Below are 24,354 nucleotides of genomic sequence, written 5' to 3'. Positions count from 1 at the left end.
TATTTTCACTTTTGCAACTGGGAGATTTGGCACCCAGTTGACTGGAAGATGTGTTGTTGAAATCCCTGGTGAAAGTTGTTGCGGGTTCAATTGGATTAAGATATAAGGATATGGCACGGTCATTAGGAAAGGTATCAATGGCGATATGTCTTTCATTTTCCCAGTCAATAAGTTCAGGATGGATTAGAGGTAAGGGGTCCTCAGGTTGAGATGCTTCAAAGGTATTAAGGGTCATGATAGAGATGTCAAAGTTTTCGATATGTATTTCAATGTCTAGAACGACACTCTCGTCGGAATGACCTCTCACAAGTAGCTCCTGATTGTCCTCGATTAAGTCCAAGTCAACTGAATGTGATTCTAAATCTAGTTCCTAACGTTTGTCCTGCATACGCATGAACTACATCAACACCTACAACTTCTCCGAAGCAAGATTCTTCAGTTGATTGTTCAGAATGATAGGAATCCCATTCCCATTCATTAGAATTTGTCTCACTTGCAGCTTACAATCTGCAAATTTGTTCATATAGTGTTTGATTTGTTTCTTTTGTTTTTCTTGCTAAATATTTTCTTCTCTCATATTCAGCTTCTTGTGGGCTGATATTGAGTTTTGTCAACCTTGCTATCAACTCTCCTTGATTTATGCTAGCTTCTTATCTATTTTGATTAGGAGTTAACTCTTCTTGGGAAGTGCCTTTAGTTTGTTTTTCCTGTTGATTAGAAGCTTTCTTCTTTTGCCATTTCATGTTTTCTTGTTCTCGTTGTTTGGTAGATGTTTCTTCCCTTTCAATTGCAAGTTGCTCTTGTCTGCCATCATGTTCATCTTTTTGTTGCCTGAAAGATGTGTCCTCTGGTAGAGTAACTTGTCTATACTCTAGCTTGATTTGTCTGTATCCTGCTGAATACGAGGTTGTATAGGTTCTGAGATACCTTCTCCCACATGACCTATTCAAGTGTATCCCATTTTCTGAAGGATTTTAAATCCTTTTCCATATTTTTCTGTGGGTATTCTGACATTGTTGATTTTTTGTTGAACTTCTTCATCCTTATATAGACACTGTAGCATATCTTTGTCTTTTGTTTCCTCAGATAATGTCCCAGCACTAACAAATGCTCCATCAAATATTGGAAGATGTTTCACAATTGGTTGTTGTTTAGAGTTTGATGGTTTTCCATAGGATTTAGGAGAAAGTGGTAACTGCGACAGTGAAAACTCTTCATTCCCTCAATCTCTTAGCTGCATTTGTTTTTCCATACTTGACAAAATTGAGGCAAATGATTTTTCCTTGGATTGTGTGCTTGAAGATGATGCCTCCCTATCATGAGGAACAGTGACCTCTTGAGCCAGTTTCAGATTACTACAGTACTGGAATGGATTTAAGTCTGCTGAGATCGTGATTTCCTTCCCATTGTATGGAAAATTTAGGCACTGATAATATGTTGATGGAAAAGTTTGTATGTCATGTATCCATGGTCTTCCCAAGAGTATGTTGTATGATAAATCCAAGTCTAGAACTTGGAATGTTGTTGCTTTCTGCAAAGGTCCCACTTTGATGGGTAATACCACAATCCCTTTAGAGGAACACTCTTCTTCATCATATGCTTTGATTGTGATATTTTTTCGGGGATCAACTGCATCTTCAGAATAACCTAGAGCACAAACAAGACTTAATGAGCAAATATTTAGGCCAACTCCCCCATATAATAAGACATGTTTAACACACGTCTTATGAATGAGGACTTCGATATGAAAGGGAGCATTATGGGGATGTTGCAAGGACATGCCATCTTCTTCAGTGAATGATAAGCAGTGAGGGGTTGTGAGGAGTCCTGCCATGGGTTGGAATTGATCTACATCATGATCTTTGGACACTATTGTATCTACTAATTCTCTTTTTAGAATTTCTTTGTGTGCAGGTGAAAGCCTTAAAAGTTCTAAGATGGATATTTGTGTGGGAGTTTTCTGTAGTTGATCCACTAGATTGTATTGTTTTGAAGTGGATGACGTGCTAGTTGTAGGCCCAGACAAAATAATTTTGGCTTCACTTCTTGTGATAGCATGAGCAGGTTCTTGTTGTTGTTTTTCTTTAATCGCAATCACATTTACCACATTGTCATATGCATGAGCATAGTTCACCTTTGCTTTACCCTTACCATTTTGTGTTGCTAATAATTCACCCTTCTCATAGTTAGGAAGTAGAGTTTTGAAAGATGTATGCGATTCGTTTGTCGTATGTCCATCCACAGTTATCACTCCATTATCAATCAAACCTTGGATGACATGTTTCAATTGCTGATAATTGTCCATTTGGTGTCCTTTATTTCAATGAAAATCACAATAATGGTTGTCATTCAACCGAGAAGGTTTCACTTGGGGTTCAAATTTTCTTCTTTCTGGCAAGGTAATCAACTTGTTTGCAAGAAGCGTCTTTAATGTTGACCCAAGTGGTTCACCAATGTTTGTAAATTTCCTACAAAAGAAATTGTTGAAAGTTGATTTGTGGTGATTGTTGTTTTGTTGAGTCACTGCTGAGTGATTGGATAAATTGAAAACTAGTTGCTTTGGTTTCACATTATTGTTATCAACTATCCCATCATTGATGACATTTTGATTCCTGTTCCAAAATTTGGGCTTATCATTGTTGTTGTTGCTAGTATTGTTGTTAGGAGGACTAACTCCTTTGCATAGCTTCAACTTGCCCTTCTTTACCATGGCTTCCTCCATCTTGATTCCATTATCAATCATCTTTTCAAAAATTTGATGACATTGCATTTTTAGATGATAGCTCATTTGTTTGTTTAGGTTGTCAATGAATATGTCCATTTTCTCATATTCTGACACCGTACGAGGATATCGTGAAGCTAACCGTCTCCATCTCTATAGAAATGTCATGAAAGGCTCTCCACTCTTTTGTTTAGTATTACATAGGTCTAGTATTGTGACCTCATGTTGTATGTTGTAAGAGTATTGTGAAACAAACTTATCCACCAATTCTGTGAATGATCTAATTCCAAGTGGAAGTTTGGAGAACCTAGTCCACTTAAGCTCTTTGGAAATAACCTCAACAGGTATGTATCCTCATGTGCAAACTCCATACCCATTGTGCAAAATTCTCGTATATTATCTTGGGGATCAGTGCTTCCATTATATTTATCATATCTAGGAGTTTCACAACCTGTAGGAAATGGTATCATGTTTAGATTTTTGTCAAATGGGTAAGTACATATCTCTTGAAGCGAGTACCTTCTAACTGTTCCTCTCTGCATATCTTGAATTCGTGTTTGCAACGTTTGTATTTTTTGTGTAAGAGCTGTGAGAGGATTATCAACATGATTTTATTCTTGCATAACCATGAGTTTGCGTTCTAGTATGATCTCGATCTCTTCTCATATCATCCCGACTCTTTCTTGTGTCCTCATTAGATTTGGCATTGTTGAGAATTTCTACGTCATCCTTTTTGGGAATGGAAGTTTCCTCATTAGATCTTGTATTATCAGGAATTGATGTGTCATCCTTTTTGTGACCGGAAATCTCCTCATGTCGTTCATTATCATGGAAAGGGTCACTTCTCCTTTGTCCTAAATTGCTCACATCAAAATCTTGGGGGAGTGTAGCACCAAATTTTTCTAACATTAGGAAGTATTTTTCTTTTTCTCCCTCCAATATTTTCTTCATAAATTTATTGAATTTAGGATCTTGTTTGATTTATCTGATATGTTGATCTGTTATGTCCTCTTCTTGTATTTCGCTTTGGTATGTCATGTTCCTATGATCTTCATCTATTTCAAATGTTTCTATTTCTGTTTCTTCGATCTTTCACCTTTACGCTCTAGTTAAAACGAGCATACACGTGTGTTGAATATTGTGCAAGGATTCAATTGTCTAAAAGGTGTTTCGATAAGTGACCGACTATCAATGTAGATATGATAGAGTGATATGACACAAAAAGATAATTCAAGTATTTGTAAGTTTGTAAGGTTTTCGATTTTAGGTTGGAGTGCAGTGATGATGATTTTGATAAGACCAAGTCCAATAGGAACGATATATCTTATGATATGGGATGAGGTTATCCTGATCAAATGTTGTAGTTTCGTGATCAAGAATGATAGATCCTGATGAGAAACTATTTTTTGAGTGATTAGTTTATCAAAGAAGGTGATAATACACTTTGAGATGTTAGATCTTGAACTTGTTGAAGATGAACACTTGAAAAGCTTGGGATGTCTAGTTCCAGAATCCATTTTGATAGAAGATTACTTAACCAAGTGAACCAAGAAGACAACCTAAGCACAAAATGACTGATATTAATTGAATTGACCAAGCAAACATGACAGATCTGGAAAAGACATGCAAGAAGACAACTCTGGACTGACAGAAACAAAACCTCGTATGATAGTTTAATAAGCTCCAGATGACAATTTAGATAGTCCCATACGATAAAGACAAAACCTCATACGACAATTTAGAAGCAACCATACGACAAACCGATAACAAAGAGTCCCTAGTAATCTGACTCGTATGACAATTTAGACAGAACAAAATAGTGAACTAGCTTTCTCGTACGACAAAGTAGGAAACTTGTACAACTTATGACAGAGCAGAGACAAAATTTTGACTTTGACAAATTTTTGACCAATGATGTTTAATGTTTTGATAATGTTTTCCAGTTTTGGATGTTTTAGTTTCAGTGCCAAGGATGAAAACACATCAAACACGCGATATGATAAGTGATCTCAAGCACAACATGCTAAATCCTAAGGAAGTTGGTTGAGAGAGAAAACCTTTGCTTGCAAACTTAGGTACACAACCAATAGCTAATCAAAATATGGCAGCTGAGTCTCACGCAATGGATTATCAACGCCGTATTATTCGACTCCAAATGCTAATGGGGGCATGATATGACAAGTGTCTTGGGAGAGTTACTATCTCTCTTGCACAAAGATTATCCCCCTTTCGGAGGTGAACTGAGTAGCTTCTATCTTAGGGTTCTTAGTAAGGTTTTCTGTTTGGAATTACCCCTTGCAGTCGCGCAAGCGCGATTTAGACACATAGCCCAACAAGGTACCGAAACAAGAAGTAGTCATGCAAGCGTGATTAAGACCGTGAGGCCCTACTAAATGTCCGATATGAGAGATCTCAAAAGAGAAAACTCAAATAATCCCATCCTCTGAGACTTTAATCCCGAGAGGCCTATTTTTTAGAGTGAGTCAAAAAGCTTAGGTCTAGTTGTACTCACTTGGGTCATTTTCACAGGGTGATTACTTTTTCCCACTATGACAAGCATGCTAAAGGTATTCAAATCTCAAACTAGAAGCGCTTCAAGGGTTGGGATTTCTGATTGTCCATACGGACAAGAGCATACTCTCCTACCATTAAGACAACTTCTCAAGCATAGAAGACGAGATTGTTCATTTACCAATAGCAAATTAAGTGTGCCCAGAAAAATTTAAGAAGACATAAAGTTTGGTTGATTTTCCTTAGGCAACCTGCAAAACCAATACATTAGTAATCACATTTATTTTGAGTAATTGATTCTTTGGCCCACATAATCTTGGACAAACGTTCTGCAGAAAACTAGTTAGGTTGCTAGAAAACTCACAAACAAACCAGGGTTAGCATTAGTAGTAGCCAATTTTAAGCATAAAAACCCTAAAATGAACTCTGTTTATGAACAGATAGAAACAAAAACTCGTACGAGTTTTCTCACCTAGCAGTACGAGTATTCCAACATACCCATACGAGTGCACAAAGAAACTCGTATGGTACTGAAAAGGTACTCGTACGAGATTCTGAAGACAGTACGACCAGATATCTATGAGATTGAAGATTTAAAGATGCAAGAGGCCAAGAAATGAGATTTCTTGCCCCACTGTGGGTGCCAAAATGTCGTGAGTGTGAAGTAGGGTACCTGCAACTATAACACAAACACTCAATAGAACATTACAAGCATGGTTAGCAAATTGAAATCAAATAAAAGATAAACCATGGCAAAGCGACCTATCGCCTCCTAAGAGATGCGAGTGTGGATTTTCTCTCAGATCTAGATGAACAATCCCAGTGATTTGACTACACCAAGATAGAGGATTTAAAATGATATGATGTGCAAGCTAGATGAATAAATGATTAAGCTAGATTGATCCAAGAAGCTAAATATGCTAATGATATGCATGATTATGCTAAATGATAGATGCAATTAAACTAGATGAGAGATTGATTATGCTATATGATTAAGCAATTATCCTAGAAGATGATCAAATTAAGTTATATCTAAGATGCAATAAATGACAACAATGCCAAACTAGAATGCTAGAAATGATATGCCTATAATAACAATGCTTGAGATGGGATCCTTTATGCTCCAAAGTGAGGGATATTTATAGGATTTCCAAGGCCAGGGGTGAGGTGACAAGAATCAATGGTCAAGATTGAGTCTGAAGATATCAAGAGTCAAATTGGAGGAGGTTGAAGAAGAGGTTGGAGGGAGGGACACTTGTCATCTTTGGTGACAAGTGCCAATGAATCTTGCTCACACGAGGGCAAGTGTCTAAGGGAAGAGACATGTGGCAAAAGTGCCATGTGTCTCAAGGGGAGAATATCCAACCCATAGGAGGTTATGATAAGGAGGTTAGGATGTGCAAGATAGGATAGGGTTAGTTAAACCCAAGATTAGGTGGAATGGGTTAGGTTAGGGGGTGGTTAGAAATTAAGAGGCATGTGGGGAAATTGAATTTAAAAATTCAAATAATAAGAAAATGGCTAATTAACTTTCAACAATTCATAAATTGATTTGTTTTAATTAATTAGGGAGTTAGAAGGATGAATTAAACGGGGAGAGGATTAAATAATTTAGATTAATTACCAAAGGGGACTATTGAAATGAACTTATTAAATAAATCCTTAGATTTATTAATAAGTATTTGAATGGAGAATTCGATTAAATTGGGAAGGGGGATTAATTAAATAATTGCTTATTTAATTAATTATCTTCAAACCATTTTTAAGTGCATACAATTATTATATTATATTTTAATATTTTTATTAAATTTTAATGTTGCGAAAAAATCTATAAAGACTATATTATTATTATTATTATTATTATATTATTGTATCATTCTATTTTTATTTCATATCATTTCTTATCTTATCTTGAAAAAAATTAGATTCTATGTAAAGACATTTTTAATCTCCATAATTAATAATATTATTTCATCATTAATTATACTATTATTTTATTTTGTTATTTATATTTAAAACCATGTATAAATATATTTTTTATTTTTATATATATTTATTAAAAATATTAATATATTAATCTTATAATAAAATAATATAAAATTAAAAAAATAATAATTAAAAATATTATATTTAATACATTTATTTTTCATTCACTGGGTAGTGTAATAGGCCTTGGGCATAATTAAAATTTTTTATGCCCAAATACAGCGCTTTTGATGTTTGGAGGAAAGGGCGTATTTTAATTAAGCCTCTATAGTGGGTATTGGGGTTTGGGAAGCTCACAAGAAGAGGAGGGTTTATCAGGCTTGTTTCAAATCCTTTGGAGGTCGATCATTTCGTTCGTCGTACTCTCAGCAAATAGAAACCTAAAATCAGTGTTGAGAGGTTGAAATCTTGACCAGGACTTGGAGAGGATTTGGAATATATTTGGAATAAGCAGTAAGGAAATTTTTGCGTCCAGAATAGAGGGAAGGGAAGGGCAGATTCATAGCGACGTTGTTGGTCTTGCCAGGGCCGTAGAAACCTATTCCTTCTGCTCCACATGGTCAACGATTGAAGCCAAAGTTCCATTAAGGGGTGCTGCCAACCAGTCACCATTTGTTCAAAACTATACTAGATGAAGGATAAAAGATAGTAGCTGGAAGAAAACAATCGGGAAGAGGTAAGCTAAATAAATCCCTTTGCAAAGTATAGGAAAACTACTGTTAATATAAATATTCATTTACATTTTAATAGCAGTAGCTGAGACGCGACTCCATTATTGTTAAAACCTCGTTCTCAAACTTGGCACAACACAGGGTATTTGAACTTGTTTACAGAGTTTCATTTACTGTTCTCTACTTTGTCTTAAAATTTTAAGGTGCAAATTTGTCGACATGACTTTATTTTCTTCAGCGATTTTACACAATTAAAGGTAATGTGCTGTTGTCGTTGTACGTTCGTAAAACATGCCTCTGTCACCTTCAAAGTCTCTTAGATTCAGTTTACTTATGCCATGTTGTGATGGATGGTTGGGAATAGTTTAATACTGTCATGCCTCACCATAAAGAGCAAAATCCAGATTTACCTATAGACTTATTAATACAAACTGGGCGGGGGAATTGATAAGGGCCGACCCAGTTTTTTAATTAAAAAATAACAAGTACCAGCAAAGGGCCGACCATAATTAAAGGACATCATTATTATCTAGAGGGCAATCAGCAAACAAATGATAAGCAGCGATTACTTTAATTAATGAACAGCGATTATACTTCACGAAGCAATGCTTAGAGTTGTGTCTCTTAGAAACGAGATATTCAAAGACTGTTGTAACACTTCAAATTGAAAGGTTATGACCCCACCGTTGAAGGTATAAGAGTAGGAAGATTCATTTTGGTAGAGGAATCAGTCAGCCACTGGGCGATTGGATCAATTATAAAAAAATGAAATATAGTGGTTTATGGTATAAGCAGACCAGCAGAATCATCAATCAGCAAGTGGGAAAAGAGAATCAATCAGCCATAGAGCGATTGAATCATCAGTGAAGATATCTATTTGGAATAGGAAAAATGTGAGAATTGAAAGGAAATCAGATTATAAAATAGGCACAACTAAATACAGCAGAAACAAATTAATATAGAATATAGATTGAGAGCAGAAATAAATATATTACAGAAATATAGGATAAGTAATTATTTAGTATTTACCTATTGTCCATCAGCAACCATGTTTGGAATCAATGCGAAATGTTAAATAGGAAGATGCAGCAGTACCGGTCTTCCCTTATCAAGTATGCTGCCCAAAGATGGATGGAATAGAGGTCCTGGCATACTTGTGGGTCAAGGGGCGGAATGGATTGGAGGTTCATTCTGTGCCCTTGGGCTTGGGTGAGGAGGACAGTTTCTCGCTGTCCTATCAAGTTTTTCCATCCGATTCCTAATATGGTTGACTATGGGAATAATCTATGAAATAGATATGAATGATCTTTGGATACTTCAATTTTTTGTATATGATCATAGATTCTTGATATTAATGCTTTTATATTAATTAATATTGTTTTTCTTTAAATTGATATTACAATTAGGTAATTTTATTATAGAATGCTATTTGTAAATGAATTGTAGTTGTTGGAATTGCTATTTTTTGGCAAAATCAGGTTTATCCCAAAAGGGGACATAACAATTGGTATTAGAGCATTGATCCTGCCAGCTTGCAGGGGAAAGATAAAACAATGGATGCATTCTAGTCAAAGAGACTTGAAGGTCTAAGAAGGGATCTATTAATTCAGTCCAAAAATATAGTTCAAAGTGTATAATGATCATATGATATACTAGTGCTTATAAGTAGATGACGGTAACCAAGTAAGAATGGCAAGTTATGAGGGAGCTTAATTCCCCACGGTTCAATATAGGCCAGTAAATGATAGTATTATGTTTTAAAGTGTCAAAGGGTAAAATGAAAACCAAGAGAGCCAAAAGATTCGTGACATTGCAGTGATGTTCACTATTCCTTTGGTATCTTGTTCTTCAACACATCTGTGAGGACACGTGTTAAGAATAAAGACAATTATAAGATATGCATCTACCCAAAGATACATCGGTAGGTCTTGATCATGGACCATAGGTTTGGTTGTCCCTATGGTGGACCTGTTCTCCCTTTTTTGATGTTTGCCTCCCTGCAATAAGTGTCAAACTCATTTAGGGAGCAGTTTGCATTTATAAATAGCTGCCCCATGTCTTCTAAAGATTTGATGCTAGCTCATCTATAAGAAGGGTATACGCTACACAATTTTGGTAATGACTGCAGTTAACCCCAGCTACCACCTAGGATTACCTGTACGTCCTATTACCTATTTTCTCCCCTTTGAGCCAAAAATAGCCTTCTAACGAGTTATAGGTCATATTTAAAAGTTTTAAGGGGTTTTGAATGGTTAAGAATGTCAAAGTATTAATCAAATGCTTTGGGTTTTATTGGGATGAGTGTGAGAGCATTAAAATTCCGCTTTTGTTGGCCAAAGTCTTGAAAAAAGGCAAAAATCATGGTTCCCACATTGAACAAACCAAAGTAAATTCATGTTTTAATGGAGGGAAAATAAAAGTTTAAAACAATAATCTTATGTTGCATTTAGGGTTTCTCTGAGTTTCACTTTGAGTTGACTTCACATCTTGCCCTTTCATCGCGGAAAATGGAAGTTTCTGAGAATAGGAGCTGCATGCAAGCTTTTCACACTGCTGTTTCATCGCCTAAGATTCACCAATAAGCTGTGATCTGAATCATGCAAAGGTTTTAAACGTGAGAAGAGCAGTTCCAAGGTTGTTTACAGTCGCTTCAGAGCAGTCAGGGGTTTATTTCAAGTGTTTTGGACATGAAGCATGCATTATGACAGTGAGATATATGTTGGAAAACCTTCTTTGAACCTGCAATCTGTCATGCAAAGCCAATGCACACCATCAGCTTTAAAGAAGGTCAGTTTCATCTTTCAAAAACCTTCCCATTGTCATTTGTAGAAGAGAAATTAAGGTTGCATGCATAGGAAAGGATTGTATCTTTGTATCCTTAATGCAAGATCATTGTCATATGAGTAGATATTCATAAAATTAATGTTTTGTCTCAGTCATAAAGATAACGGTTTCAAAAGAGTTGTTACAGTCATAATGCATAAAGGGTTTGTTATTGATATATTTCTATAAGATCTTTTCCCAAAACCCTACAAAGACATTGAAAAAGAAGGGCAAAAAGATTGTTATGTAGCCATGAAACATCAGAAATAGACGAATATCAGAAAGACAGCCCTCAAGAAGCTACAAAGCATGATCATATTCAAGGGAAATCAATTTGAACTTCAAAGCCATTATAAGAAATGCACAGTGTTAGTGCCAAGACTCCAATGTAAAAGAGGGATGTCACTATTAAAGCATAAGATACTCAAGGAGCCGGTGTCCTAGTAACATTCTCAAGGAGGAAAATAGTCTTGAAAAACCCTTCAAAAACTTTCTGAGGATCTTCCTGCACAACCAAGAGTAAGAGCAGATTAGACCAATGAAGTCAGATCTAGAAAATGTTTGACAGTCACTCCATAAAGAGTGAATAAGGAAGCAATACTGAATAAGGTGCAGAGACAGCTTGCAAGAAGAAAGAAAAGTACAAAAGGCATTAGTTAGAAATAGAACTCATCATGACATGATGCAAGAGTGACCTAGGATAGTGAGATGACTGCTCAAAAGGGCAGAGATATAACAATGCTTGGGATCATTATTGCAGCACCATACCTAGTCGGCAGTGAAAGGGACAAAGTGTATTGGAACGGGCAAAATGACAGAGAAAAGAAGTTGCAGAGATCTCAGTCAAAGCAATCCAAAGATCCACAGTCCAGTGGCAGATTGGGGAAGAAAGGACAGCTTGAAGAATGATGAAATGCTGCAATAATGATGGACTGCCAATAATAGTGACAGTCATAATGATAAATAGAAGATGCAGGCCTGTCGAGGTTCTTAGGAGCCATAAATGAAGACATAAAAGCAAAGAAGGAGCCACAACCAAGGATCAAGACCTAAACAATGAGTTTAGACAGTGCTATGATGCCATGGATATAAAACCATCAAGAGCACTCTTATCAAAGACTCGCTGCCATCGGCAAAAGATAGATATGAGAACATGGTCTCAAAAAGACAGAGATCAGTTTCCAAGAGACTGTTAAAAGAAAGAATAAAGATTGCAGTCCATGTTAGGTTACAGTCTCTGAGAAATTATATCATCATAAATCTCAAGAATAACAGTCCATATGACTGTCATAAGTTTTGACAGAGATAAAGATCAAATGCATAATACAGAGTAAAGAGCAGACGGCAGTCTTGAAGATTTAGGGTGGCGATTCATAAAGAGCAGTCCTAAAAAAGACACAGAGTTGCAAGTTGAAGATTATCAAACTTCATTCATAGGATGTCAAAGACCTATAATAGTATGCTATGGACATTTCAAAGAACTTGTCACAGCCACAAGAAGACAATGAATGACAGAGAGAATAAGAAAGTTTTAAGTGCATGACAATGATTGTGAAGAGGTGTATGAAGAAAAGGCATTGTTGCAACATATGAAGGCAGGGGACAATATAAAACCAGAGCAAAAGGACAGTAGCAGCATCTCTGAAAGACAGTGGGCATGTAACAGTTGAAAAGACAGTCCAAAAGATAATGAATGTGCAGAGGTTTGGATTGTGAAAAGATAGAATTCCATACAAGAAGAGAACAAAAGAAAGACACTCCTATAGAAGGCCATGACAAAATCCAATCCTAAGGATAAGATGCAATGAAACAAGGAAACAAAAAGCTTGATGACAGTCATAGGACCTTTTTCATTTCCATTTCAACATTGAAAATGCACAAAACAACAAAGGGTATGACAGTCACATAAGGGAATATGGCACAACATTAAAAGCCATGAATATGACAAAATTTGACAGAGAACAATGGAGGACAACAAGACCCAATTCTCAGAGGTATGGAGAGACATATAGCAGATTGAAGGAGCAAACCCTAGGGCAACCCTAGGTCTGAGACAAGAAAAAGGACAACAGTCTTCAAGAAACTTATGAGAATGTACCTGAAAACAATTCAAAATACAGTGACACAGGGCTCAAAACCATGAATGCAGTCATAAAGACAACAAAAGTAATGCAGTCCCAAAAGAGTATGTTGCAGAGACAATGATGAGTGATCATACATCAAAAAGGCAAAGGATGAAAACAAGGTAAAACAATGGTGTTGAAGATAAGTCAAACTCCATAATCAAGCACACAAGTTGAGGGTCAGTTCGAGGTTTTGAATGGTGGAGTGTCAAGTTGAGGGTCAGTTTGAGGTTCGAGGGTCATGCACCACTTCAATTTTCTTGAAGAAAACCCCATGCCTCTAAAGGCTAGTGTGAGTGTCAAGTTCAAATGCAACTCCTCATATCATGCAATCACCTCAAAATCAAGCCATCAATTAAGGATCATGCATCAGGGTCAGTCAGAGAGGCTAAAAAGGGGAGTTTTGAGACTCATGCATTCAGTTTAGGCCCAGTTAGAGTCTCCATATAGGTAGTGCATCAGTTGAGACAAATTTTGGAGCTGCCAACAGTCAGTTTGGGGCAGTTTTAAGGCCTTTTTTTCATATTTTTCAATCATGTACGACCAAGAAAGGCTTCATCATGTAAATTGACAAGAGAACAAAGCCAAGTCAGCTTCAGTTCAATTAGAGTTTGAGGACATCATTTAGATCAAAGGTGGAAGTCCACATTAGTTCCATCTTTCAGTAAGAAAAAAAGGCTTCTTTCAGAAAAACATTCATTGTACTCTTCTTTTCTCAATTCTTTCTTTCTGCTTATTGCACATAGCAAAAGCATTCAACATTGTAACTTAGATTACTTTCAGATTTTTAGTATTGTATGAAAAACTCTTTTCATTTCAATAAAAAAGGTTGCAGGTTCCTTTTTAGTTATTCTTGTTTTTGTGTTGTCAATGATAAAACAGTGCGAAACACGCAATGGATTTCAAAGAATTGATTGAATAATCAGAATGAGCAAAACGCTCATAAATAATACAAGCTATTTACAAGAATAGCAAGTTTCTAAAAAGAAACTGCTGAGAAGATCGAAGACGATCTTTCTAAAATAGAATATACACTGAATGAGCATTAATACTAAAATTAACATATTTTAGTATTCTATTACCCTCCCTTAATGCTCAATCTATTAACTACACCTATAGACCCCCTGAATTTTACAAATTTATCAGGACCAAGGGGCTTGGTGAATATGTCTGCTGGCTGCTCCGAGGTAGGAACATACAGCAACTGGATGGATCCGTCTTCAACCAGCTGTCGAATATAGTGACAATGCGTTTCCACATGCTTGGTTCTTTCATGGAAGATTGGATTCTTGGTGAGTTTGAGCACTCCCTGATTATCACAGAACAAGGGAGTAGGACCTGCCTGGGAGACATGCATATCCGCAAGCATTCGTCGAAGCCAAACCGCCTCACAAGATGCCTTAACTGCTCCCCGATACTCTGCTTCTGTCGAGGAGAGAGCCACTGCCTGCTGCTTCTTACTAGTCCATGTGACAGCACCAGATCCCAAACTAAACACATACCCTGCTGTAGACTTACGGTCATCAACCGAACCTGCCCAGTCAGAATCTGTGTAACCACTGAGTATAGGATCAGAACTCCGAGTGTACAGAAGTCCATAATCAGAAGTGCCACTCACATAACGCAGCACACGCTTCGCTGCTAACCAATGATCAGCCTTGGGAGCTGTCATGAAGCGTGAAATGTAGCTCACTGCAAAACTGATGTCAGGTCTAGTGGCAGTAAGATAAATGAGGCTGCCCACTAGTTGCCTGAACAGAGATTCATCCACAACTGGTGAGGATGACTGAGCTGAAAGTTTGAGCTCGGGTTCCATAGGAGTAGAGGCAGGTTTGCAATCCTGCATTCTGAACCTGTCCACAAGACTTTTGGCATACTTGGACTGAGAGAGAAAGATACTGGTCTCAGTCTGCCAGACTTCAACTCCTAAGCAGTAATGTAGAAGTCCCAAATCTGTCATATCAAAAGTGCGGCACAAATCCTGTTTGATCCCAGTGATCAAATGTGCTGAACTGCCAGTAATGATTAAGTCATCCACATAGACAACCACAAACAGAATATCATTACTAGTATGCTTGATATACAGGTTTGCATCAGATGGACTCCGCTGAAAGCCATGATCTGTCAGGTACTTATCAATTTTCATGTACCAAGCCCGAGGAGCTTGTTTCAGACCATAGAGTGCTTTGACTAGTCTACAGACCTTCTGTTCTTGACCAGCAACCTTGAATCCTGGGGGTTGCGTCATGTAAACTTCTTCCTGTAAGTCACCATTCAAAAAAGCACTCTTGACGTCCATCTGATGGACTTTCCAGCTGAACTGGGCTGCCAAGGCAAGAACGAGCCGTATGGTACTCATTTTGGCTGTAGGAGCAAAAGTCTCCTCGTAGTCAATGCCTTCTTTCTGTGAGAACCCACGAGCAACAAGACGAGCCTTATACTTGTCTAGGGTTCCATCAGCTTTGTATTTTACTTTGTACACCCATTTGCAGCTAATGGGCTTCTTCCCTGCAGGAAGATCAGAAAGGGCCCAAGTGTGATTCTTCTGCAGACTCTGGAACTCAGCTTCCATAGCCTGTTCCCACTCAGGTATACCTTTAGCCTCTGAGTATGTCTGAGGCTCAAAAACACTGTGTATGTTAGCCATGAGAGCAAAATTGACTGTATGCTGCTGTTTGTTCTTATTATGGGAGGTTCTACCCTCAATGAGCTCAGTATCCCCGAGATCACCAATGGTCTTGGCCCACCATTTAGGCCGGAGAGTAGAAGTGCTAACATCTGGAGGAGCTGGAAGAGACTTAGGATCAGGAACAGGAGCAGCAGGAGGAGGATTATTCTCCGAAGGGAACTCAGGTAGTGCATCATCGAAAATAGATTCTGTATCATCCCTCCCATCAGGCGAACCTAATGGAATAAGAACACTGTGAGGCTGATCCTCATAATTCTGCTCAGAAGAAGGGGACTGAAAGAATCCTTTGTCTTCATCAAATACAACATCACGACTGAAGATAAGACATTCAGTGTCTATATCTATCAGTCTGTAGGCCTTATGGTGATCACTGTATCCTGTCATCATGAGTTTCTGACTTTTGGAATCCAACTTGGAGCGCTTAGCATCTGGAATCCAAACATAGGCAACAGAGCCAAAAACCTTCAGGTGGCTGATCTGAGGCTTCCGACCAGACCAAACCTCTTCTGGAGTCTTCCCCTTAACAACCTGAGTAGGAGAGCGGTTAAGAAGATAGACAGCAGTAAATACTGCTTCAGCCCAATACTTATTTGGAACACTCCTGTGTTGTAACATAGAGCGAGCCATCTCAACAACCGTACGATTGCGACGCTCGACAACACTGTTTTGCTGAGGAGTGTAGGGTGTAGTCAACTGACGTTTGATGCCATGGGTATCACAGAAGTTGGAGAATGCAGAAGAACAAAATTCCCCCCCGTTATCTGTCCTAAGAGTAATGATACTATGTCCAGACTCTTTTTCAACAAAGGACTTAAACTTCTGAAAGATACTAAATACATCTGATTTATGTTTAAGAAAATACACCCACATCTTTCTACTAAAATCATCTACAATAAGCAAAAAATATTTGCAACCAGTAACAGAAGATGTATTCATAGGACCACAAATATCAGCATGAAGTAATTGAAGTACCTTAGATGCGCGCCAAGAATTTCCATGTGGGAATGAAGTCCGATGCTGTTTGCTAGCTTGACAGGCGCCACATACTCCAAGATGCTGGGTCTGAATATCAGGTAACCTTGAAACAAGTCCCTCCCGAGATAGCTGAGAGAGATACTGAATGTTGAGATGTCCATATCTCTGATGCCACAAAGTGCTAAGAGGAGAAACACGAGCTGCCAGAGCCACTTCAGGAGAATCACCAGTGTCAAGAAGCCTATATAGGCCATGATCCTCTAGACCAACAACAACAGTAAGACGAGTCTCCCGATCAATGATGGAGCACTTGTGAGCACTGAACACCACATCTAGTTGAGGAGAATTCCTCATAATCTGGCTGACAGAGAGCAGATTAAGTTCCATTCCAGGAACATAATACACATTCAGAAAAAGGAGAGTCCTGCCACCAGACTGTATCTGAACAGTGCCTCTGCCAACAACTGTATACTCCTCACCTCCGCCAAATACAACGGAATCACTGAAAGGTGAGAATTCTGTAAACCAGTCACGCCGATGAGAAAAGTGACGTGATGCACCAGAGTCGATGTACCAAGCAGAAGACCTGGCATGATCTGAAGACCTCTTAGCCATAAAAGCATAAAAGGCGGACTCCTTCTGCTCGGAATGTTCCACAACATGCGCCTTCTGGTGTGACCCTCCCTGCTTCTTTTGTTCAGAAGCGAGCCTCTGACGGCAATCTTTCTTCATATGGCCGTACTTGTGACAGTAATTGCACTGCACATTTTTCTTCTTAGCTCCATCCTGTGTCTGAGAAGAGCCTTTCTGCTGAGAAGACTGAGAGGATTGAAATTTGCCTTTATCCTTCTGAAAGGATTGAGCTGTGAAGGCATTTTCCGAGGAGGCTGATGTAGTACCACTACCAAATTGCTGTTTCCAGCGATCCTGCTGTAGAAGTTTAGTGCATAGTTTTGAAAACTTCAGATCAACATTAGTGGAAGTAATATTGAGGGTTTCAATGAAGTGTTCATACGATTTCGGAAGACTTTTTAAAGTGATTACAACCATGTCTTCTTCCTCCATAGTCCGACCAATAGCTTCGAGTTGATCTCGAATGTCCTTAATCCTCGTGAGGTGCTCCTGTAAGGACATACGTTCGTCCATCATAATGGAGAACAACTGATTCTTCAGAAAGAATGCTCGGCTCTTGTCAGATGTCTCATGCAATTCCTTCAGATGCTTCCAGATGTCAGAAGCTGTCTTGCTGGAAGGAATCTGTGGTAACTGATCATCAGTTACTGAGAGTTTGAGAAGCATGACTGCCTCTCGATTGCGTTCATCAAACTTATCTTGATCTGCACCAGGTGTACCAGGATTGAGTTCTTTACCCAAAACAAGCTGGTCAAGACGCCTATATTCAAAAATGGTCAACATACGCTGTTTCCAGATGTTGTAGTTGTGACCATTAAAGCGTTGACTGCCTTCTAACATCAGATTGGTGAGAGAAGCCATTTGCACGTTTCCCAAGACAAATTCCTGGCTGACCCAGAAAAATCCAATGACAACCCAGAAAAGCGTGCAAAAAACCCAGAAGGATTCTCCTGTCAGAATTTGGATTCGCGGGCTCGAAAATCGAGGCACCCAGAAAAAATGGACAACAACCCAGATTAGGGTTTGAAAAACCCACCACGAATCTGCAAGAAAAAATGAGCTTCGATAAAAACTGGAGGTAAGAACTTCAATCGAAGATTGCAGAGGTTGGCGCCATTGTTTGCAGAGAAAAAAAAACTATCGCCGAAGATGCAGGTCGTGCTTGTAGAGGACGACGCTGGAGAAAGTTGCAGGTGGCGACGGCGACGCTGGAGTTTGAAATCGCGACGTCGAAGATCGTTGCAGGTTACGGGAACAGGTCGCGGGATGTTGCAGGCGGAGGTCGCGACGCCGAGGTCAGAAACGAGCCCAGGGTTTGCACAGCGCCGCGGACACCACCAGGGACAGAGCTGCGATCGTCGAAAGTTGCAGACTGAACGACGTCGAAGTGAAAACGACGCCCCTCCCTGCGCGAACACAGGTCGCGACGACGCACGACGACCCTGCAGACAGAGGTTGCCGAAAAACGACGAACTTGCAGGTCGAAAAAAAACGACGATTCCGCCCCAGAAAACTTTGATAAATTTTCCAAAAAATAATTTCGAAAATTTCCACTAATTAGAAATTAGGATTAAAAAAATTTCCGAAAAAATTCCTCCTGTAGCTCTGATACCATAAAACAGTGCGAAACACGCAATGGATTTCAAAGAATTGATTGAATAATCAGAATGAGCAAAACACTCATAAATAATACAAGCTATTTACAAGAATAGCAAGTTTCTAAAAAGAAACTGCTGAGAAGATCGAAGACGATCTTTCTAAAATAGAATATACACTGAATGAGCATTAATACTAAAATTAACATATTTTAATATTCTATTAAATGAATGATCTGATGGGATTCTTGTGGTTTGTTTAAGAATCTTTTAATTTGTCTAATTTTTTCAATATTAAAGCAAGAACATTCATGTTAGATGCAGGTTATAGGTTGTGTTATTTTGATTTCAGTAATTTGAAGTTGTGAAAGCATTGTTTTTCTTTAGGCAAATGATGAATCTAAACTTTCTTATGAAACATTAATGTATTTCATGTTTTAATTTGAGTTGTGAATCAAACAAAACCTCTTTGATTGAAGTTGATTGTGAGATTAGGGTAGCAAGTAAATTTCATCATTTCGGTGCATTATCTCCTAGATTAGTAGTTTTCAGCTCAAAAGCAGTCTTTATATCTTTTTTCTTGTCAAGTGCAGTAGTTTTAGGAGGTGTTTTAGGGAATCAGCTCTCTAGAGGTTCATCCTCACCACAGGTCACCCATAGCTTGAGGATGATCCCATGTTTTACAGAATAGCTGAGTTTTACACTAGGCCTGGGTGCAATTTTTGATCCCATGTTCCACAAGATAGTTGAGTTTTATACTCGGCTTGGGTGCAATTTTTTGTGACAACATGCCCATATCTAGCCATAATAATCTGATGCCAAAGGGGAAGATCAGATAATTATCTTATCCAAGTAAGTCTTGACATATCTAGCTTCACAAGGGTATAACATGTACATGTCAATCATTTTCGTGTCATATAAGAGCCTAAGGCTGAACCATTCATTGATCCTAAGGCTGAACCATTCATTGCTATGCCTATCACTAGCTTAGAAAAGAAAAAACAAGTTTAATAGCTACAAACAACTCACTCTACAATTTGCTAGGGAATTGCCATACAAAAATGAAGATAAAGAGAGCGAGACTTCAATCATCTTCTAGATGCATCTTCTTGCTTTAGAACTCGGTCATTTCTTTCATTTCCTCTCAATGGGCCCTCCTTGATCCATCTAAGTCCAAGCAAGACTTGTATGAGAATCTAATGCAACGCGGCGTGGTTTGAAGCCATAACAATTCTCAATATGTTGCATGCATAAAGACAGGACACAATCAACAAAGCCCTAAAGGCTTCGATATAGGAACCCTATGATCTGAATCATGGAATGCCAATTCCACCAATCTGAAACATTACAGCAATCACAAATTCTAGAAAATGTTGAGCTACTGTGGCCTATCCAAAGACACATGCAAACTTCGGGAACCAATTATTTAGATCTTGTGAAAATTCATAGAGCATAGTTGTAAGTTAAGTAAAACAAAATAGTCAAATCTATCTCCAAACTAATAGTGCAGTTATACTCAAACTCATCTTTGGAATGTCACCAAAATTCGTATTCAATATCCCAATTACAAATTCACATGTCCAAGTTAAAATATTCATGCAAACTATGTGATACAAAACTCAAGATTGTATATTACAAAATGTATCCACAACTGATTAGATTCACTTATATCCTAATAAAATTAGAACCTTTAGATCAAGAAACACTATCCAATTGATAAGATTGATCTCAACATCAAATTTTGAAATATATCAAACTTGAAATCTCAATCCTAAAATTTCTTCTATTAGATGAAGGAAAAAGCTCTTCATGGATTCCTCTAGAAGACACAGAGAGTCTAAAATACAAATGCCAAATCCATGATTCAAACTTATCCCATGTATAAATAAAATGATATAACCTAGGTGATGAATTTTTGGGTTTCCAACTTAATGAGAGGATTCAGTCAAATTGCCTCTTTGAGTTTTCAATTTATTAAAACAACTTTACAGTTTAGATTACCATATTATGGTAACATGTCTAATTGAACATGGTACAAGATCTATCATAAATATAAATTATTTATCAAATTACTTCTTGTCATGAAGGATTGCACCCAAGACAAGTGTAAAACTCAACTATTTTGTAAAACATGGGAACATCCTCAGATTGTGGGTAACCTATGATGAGGATGAACCTCCAAAAGAGGGCTAGTTCCCTTGAAAGACATCCTAAAACTACTGCACTTGACAGAAAAAGGGATAGAAAAAATAACTTGAATTGAAAAACTATAGCCGTAGGAGGTGATGCATTGAAATTAAAGAATTTGATTGCTGTCCTAACTCATAATCAACTTCAATCAAAGAGGTTTTGTTTATTTATGACTCAAACTAGATCATGAAATACATGAGTAGCCTATGACCTACATCTAACATGAATGTTCTTGCTTTAACACTGTAAGAATGAGACAAATTAAAGGATTCTTAAACAAACTACAAAAATCTCATCAAATCATTCATTGACATTACAAAAAAACAAGAACAATTGAGAAGGAACCTGTTGCTTTTTATATTGAAATAAAAGGATTTTTTCATACAATACTGAAAAATTGAAAAAATAATTGAGTTACAATGCTTCTTGTTTTTTGTTGTGTGTTGAAAGCAAAGAGACAGATTTGAAAAAATAAGATTACAATGAATGCTTTATAGGAATGAAGTCTCTTTTCTTGACTGGAAGATGGATCTGTTGTGAACTCCACCTTGATTTGCATGAAGGACTGGAACTCTGCTTCAATTGATGGTCTTCATATTTGGTTTCTCCTCAATTTGCATGAAAAAACCTCCTTTGTTTGTGCAAGATTAAAAATCATGCAAAGAAGGTCCTGAAACTGCCCCAAATTGACTGTTAGTGGACCTAGAACTGTCCTTGATTGATTTCACACCCAGGTGGGGTCTTGGATCATGCTTAAACTGATGCATTTGCCTTATGAAATCAACTTTTAAATCTTCAAACTCCTCCTATCAGTTTGCATTATGACTTCAACTAACTGAATGGTCTTCTTAACTGCTCCTTGGTGACTAGGACAAAACACCCCCTCTTTGATCTGCATGAAGTTGAATTCTCTTGGTCGTGCAAAATGAAAAAGCACCTATTTTAGGGATCAAAATCACCTAAAACTGCTTGATTACTCTTCCAGAACTCCCCTCATCTGATGCTTGGTCAACATGGGACTCAAATCAGGCCTCAACTGAGTCTATGACCCCTTAAACTCATCTTAATGCATGGGAAAAGGATCTGCCTTTAATCAAAGATTATGTATCATTTTATGGCCTTCAATCCAACTATATGTATGTATTCTTTTCTCTTGTTACCTCTATTCTTTTAGGCATATGCATATACTGTCATATTGCACTGTAACCTTCTTATGTGCAATTAAGTTTCTTTGAAGCCCTGCAACTAACTCATCAAGGTCTCTGTATGATGGTGGACTGTCACTACCTTTGTAGCTCTATATCCCTTATTCATTGATATGACTGCAAACATTGGTATAATCATTCTGCTCTTTGTACCTTTATTGCCGTTCTAAATACCTTCATACTCTTGTGACTGTCCTTCCATTCATGATTGCGCCTTTCATACTTGTCTTTTGTAGAGTTGAGCATATCACACTTGTCCATTTGGTGTCACCGTTCATCATTATAGTCTCTTGGAAATTCTCATACTTTGGCTCTTACCGTACAACCATGTTTGGCTATCAATTACTCAGTGTGACTTTGATCTTATGCATTTCATGCCATTTACTTGTCTTGTAGCCCCATTAGGACTAATCATTAGATGTGCATTGTACTTTTATATGACACTTAAGGTCATGTGTTTCATGACTGTGATTGGCACTGCTTTTTCTTTATTTCTTTCAGCCTTTCAGACCTGCAAATCTATATGTCATTATTACCATGACTACATTACCAAACCTCCTTGAACAGTCTTCTTGCCTTTTTAATAGAGATTGTCCTTGCATGCACAGTAATAGATTGTCCTTTATAAATACTGCAAGTCACTGTTACAAGAAATTGAAAACCATTGTTATCCATCAAAAGGTCAAGTAGACTGTTATTTCTTCATGCCTTTGAAGGTTTGCTCTTAAAGTTTGCTTTCTATTCTCTTTTCTCTGATATGAATGCTGCTCTGTATCAAGAGTTTACCAATCATTGATCTTCTGTCACTGTTTTTCACAATGGATAGACTTTGCTTTTCATCCTCTCACAGCTCTTTGAAGAACTGTAATTCTTATCTCTGTCTTTCTTCGCTAGGAACTGTCATAACTCCTCAATTTGACTGCACTCTTCTCTTCAATCTCTATGCCAATCTCCATGCATACACTTATCATTGGCTTTTCAGTCTTTGTAGCCCACCAAGATGACTGTCTTCTACAAGGACTGCACCTCTGTCATTGAATCTCATGGGGATCCACCGTCTTTTGATTGCAAGAAGCTTTTGTGACTGTGAATGAAAACTAAATACTGCAACTATGTTATGACTGTGGATATCTTCCTTAAATTGCTTTCTTGCATTGTGACTGCAAACTTGAGATCTCATTGACTGTTCTATGCTCAGTCATTTACTCATTGTCATCAGCTTACAAAATGCTTTTTAGGTGGCTTCCCATACCCACTGTCAAGGTCATACAATACAAGAGACTAAAGACCATCATTGTTTATGCCTTCTCCTTGGACTGTCATTAAGCTATTTCATTGTGTCTCATGACAGTCAAAATAACTGTGGCTGCATATGGAGGTCTGAAAATTGTATCCATGCTCTAATAATGCTTTTAGATTATTGACCTCTTCAATATATCTAGAACGTTGACTATCTCTGATTCTTGACTTTGGTGACTGCATTTTACATTGTTTCTTTGGACTGTCATTTGTAGGACCTGTCCTTTGTCACATCCTATTATGCATAGGAGACTGTCATGTTTGTGACTTCAAGGTCACGAAGTTTCATTACTGTATACTAAGGTCTGCTTACTGTCCTTGACTTGTCTTTCCACATGCTTACTATCATCTACACCTTTTGGTCTTGCTTCAAGGGGTTTCCAAAACAGTCCTTTTCTATGGTCTTTCTTCTGTCCATTATCCCTGATCACTCTTCTCAATCTTTGACTGCATTGATCTCATAAAGCATAACAATAACAAAGCTTTCTTCCTATCACAACTGTAGCAGTTTTGATATTTCTCATACGATGAATCTGCCTCAAGAATCAAATAAAGAAAAACCCTCCATGATGTGCACAAATGACTATATTCTTCCTTTGTTCTTAGAAAGAACAACAAGAGAGTCTGAAAGAGATGAAAACAGACCTGGCACATGAGCTATGCATGCATGATCACTTTGCATGGCATAACTATAATGATCTTCATGTCTTGCTCAAGTCTTTCCATTCTCTCTTCTCTATCATATAAGCATATTTCATATTTAAAACCCTTACATCAACTCTTTGACTGCTTTGAAACTGTTCTTTGAAGCCTTAGGACTGCTCTTCACACGCATAGATCTGAACTTGCTGCTTTTCACCATTCCTTGGTAAGTCTTTGATTATGAAACAGAGGTGTAGAGGGTTTGCATGGAGCTTGTTTATCAGGAAACT

The 24,354-nt window shown here is 37.7% G+C and overlaps 1 protein-coding gene across 2 annotated transcripts in view; it reads left to right on the top strand.

The window, feature by feature from the left end:
• The first annotated feature begins 7,441 nt into the window (after nucleotides 1-7,441).
• Nucleotides 7,442-24,354, top strand: part of LOC131050177 (uncharacterized) — an 87,495-nt gene continuing 70,582 nt past the window's right edge. Inside the window, exon 1 of one of the 2 annotated variants that reach the window (XM_057984362.2) lies at nucleotides 7,442-7,895. The gene's annotated coding sequence lies outside the window, so the exon portion shown is untranslated. The remainder of the gene's footprint in view (nucleotides 7,896-24,354) is intronic. The other variant, XM_057984363.2, reaches the window with a different exon arrangement.

The sequence above is a fragment of the Cryptomeria japonica genome, chromosome 1, assembly GCF_030272615.1.
Source record: "Cryptomeria japonica chromosome 1, Sugi_1.0, whole genome shotgun sequence".
In the NCBI taxonomy this organism is placed as follows: domain Eukaryota; kingdom Viridiplantae; phylum Streptophyta; class Pinopsida; order Cupressales; family Cupressaceae; genus Cryptomeria; species Cryptomeria japonica.
Note: the sequence above shows the minus strand (reverse complement) of the source record. Positions and strands in the feature narration are given on the sequence as shown.